The sequence below is a fragment of the Grammomys surdaster genome, unplaced genomic scaffold (assembly GCF_004785775.1).
Source record: "Grammomys surdaster isolate TR1022 unplaced genomic scaffold, NIH_TR_1.0 65, whole genome shotgun sequence".
NCBI classification, from domain to species: domain Eukaryota; kingdom Metazoa; phylum Chordata; class Mammalia; order Rodentia; family Muridae; genus Grammomys; species Grammomys surdaster.
The window spans coordinates 8,552,949-8,555,625 of record NW_021604567.1 but is presented as its reverse complement, the minus strand read 5'-3'; the positions used below and the strand labels follow the sequence as shown (position 1 = coordinate 8,555,625).

General features: G+C 32.2%; 1 non-coding gene across 1 annotated transcript; it reads left to right on the top strand.

The window, feature by feature from the left end:
• The first annotated feature begins 1,590 nt into the window (after positions 1-1,590).
• LOC114625259 lies at positions 1,591-1,693 on the top strand. Its single transcript, XR_003712041.1, has one exon. It is a non-coding gene; the product is annotated as a U6 spliceosomal RNA (small nuclear RNA).
• The last annotated feature ends 984 nt before the right edge of the window (positions 1,694-2,677 follow it).

The following is a 2,677-nucleotide window of genomic DNA, read 5'->3' as shown; positions in this document are numbered from 1 at the left end:
GAGAGATATTAAGGATTAAAGCAGAAGTATTTGCTGGAAAGAAGAAAAGCAGTGGGGTATGATATGAAAACACAGGGGAATATCTCAAAGTACATTATGTGTATGTGAATGTTTGGGAAAATAATAACTAAAAAAGAACAAGTAAGCAACCTTTGTGTTTTCTAAGATTAATTATTCCCAGAGAAATTTATTGTCATATAAAATTCTAAATCAAGTAGAAGCAATAGGCTTTGTGGAGTGCTTGCCACTGCCAATATTTTGCTTAGTTAAGTTCTTTCTTAGGTAGCAGAGTTTAAAGAAAACATTAGGTATGGTAGTTATTGTATAAGGTTTGGCTTAAATATTTAGGCAAAATTTTACTTCCTAATCATAAATACAAATATTGATATTTTGATGAAACCTGCTATAGTTTAACTTCTTTGAACAAATATATAACATACTAGGTTATCTTAAAGAATTTATAATGTAAATTGCATTATTATTGTAAACCTTCAGATTTATTAAAATTGAATATCAATCATGTCTAAATCATTATATATGAATCTACAATTATACATGAAACCACAGATTCTATTACCAAATATATTAAACTCATTACTATTTGGTTATTTTACATTTATTCATTTGATACCTTCCTTCCTTCCTTTCTTTCTTTCTTTCTTTCTTTCTTTCTTTCTTTCTTTCTTTCTCTCTTTCTTTCCCTCCTTCCTTATCTCTAAACAGGGTCTAGTCCTGGCTGCTCTAGCATTGACTTTATAGATCACGCTGGTATGTCTGTTCCCAAATGGTAAGAGCAGGAGTTTCTCCTCCCTTTCTCCTCCCCATTGCTCCACTTTGCCTCACTCCTAGATCCATTCCTTCCAGGTTTCCTTCAGAAAAGGACAGACCTAGCATGTCTTTGGATGTAATTTCTTGCCAGGACAATCATTTTGCTGGATTAAAATTCTTCTGCAGAAAGCAAAAAAATTATGAAGAACAAGTATTAACAAACTTTCTGTTGAAGGACAAATGATTTTAGAAATATTAATTAAATCAATAAAAGGCTTAGAAAATGGAAGTCAGAAATCTCAATGTAAAATCCTGTCCTTTGGTATCAGAGATAACAAGAATACATATCACCACCTGAATAGGAAGACTACTGGAAAATAGGTAACCGAAATGCAGAGAAAGAGGCTAGTCATACTACAGAACTTAAACAGTAGATATGTTCTTAAATAATTAACACATATCTATTTAATACAAAACACATTAAGTTTTTTTCACCTTCAATATTTAAATAATCAACAGTTCTCTGAATATTGATCATTTTTAAAGGAATCCTCTGATTGATATGTATAATAATTTCCTTTTAAAAAGAAGCAGGCAAATTTGGAAGAAGAAGGTATTATCTCCCAAGAACCATAAACTGATAAAAAATTCAGACAGTAACCATCATTCTAACTAAATGATAGTGTCTTACCTATTAAGAATTAAAAGAATTGAGTTGATGGGATAGATGGAGTGGGTAGGCAGCACTTATCCAACTTTTGAATAGAATATAGATTTAGGTTTGGGAATGTATCCAATGTTCATTAATATTTACCAACACTTTTGCTTCAGAAACACATATACTAAAATTGGAACAATACAGAGAAGATGGGCATGGCCCCTGCACAAGAATGACATGCACATTCATGAAGCGTTCCACAGTTTTAATAGTCACTGGTCATTTAATAACCCTCAATGGACTCAATTTCCCAATAAAAATACAAAGACTAACAGAATATCCATCAAATTCAGGATCCATCTTTCTGTTGTGCACAAGAAACATAATTCAGCAATAAAGATAGAGAATAAGTAAGAATAAAGGGCTGGAAAATGTTTTCCAAGCAAATGGACCCAAGAAGTCAGCTGGGGTAGCTATTCTACTATCTAATAAAATATATTTTCAACAAAAGTCAATTAAAATTCAGGGAAGGACACATTATACTCATCAAAGGAAAAAATCTACCAAGATGATACCTCAATTCTGACCATCTATGCCCCAAACACCAAGCATCTACATTTGTAAAAGAAATGTTGATTAAAGCTTAAATTGCAATCAAAACCCACACATTAATAGGAGACTTTACCACCCAACTCTCACCAATTGACAGGTCATCCAGACACAAACTAAACAGAGAAATAATGAAACTACTGGACATTATGAATCAAATAGACCTAATAGACATCTATAGATAATTTATCCCAAACACAAAAGGATAGTTTTCTCGGCACCTCATAGATCCTCCTCCAAAATTGATGATATAGTTGGTCACAGAGCAACCCTCAACAGATACATGAAAATTGAAATACTGCCTTGTATCTTAACAGACCACCATGGATAAAAATGTATTTCAACAGCAACAGAAACACCAGAAAGCCTACACATTCATGGAAATTGAACAATTGTCTACTCAATGATCTCTGGGTCAGAGAAGAAATGATGAAAGAAATTAAAGACTTCCTAGAATTCAAGAAAATTAAGGCAAAACATAACCAGTATTATGCGACACAATTACAGCAGTGTTAAGATAATTCATATCATTAAGTTCCTCCATAAAGAAATTAGTAAGTTCTCATACTCACAATTTAAAAGTACACCTGAAAGCTCTAAGAGAAAACAAAAGAAAACAAAACAACAAAAACAATATCAGCA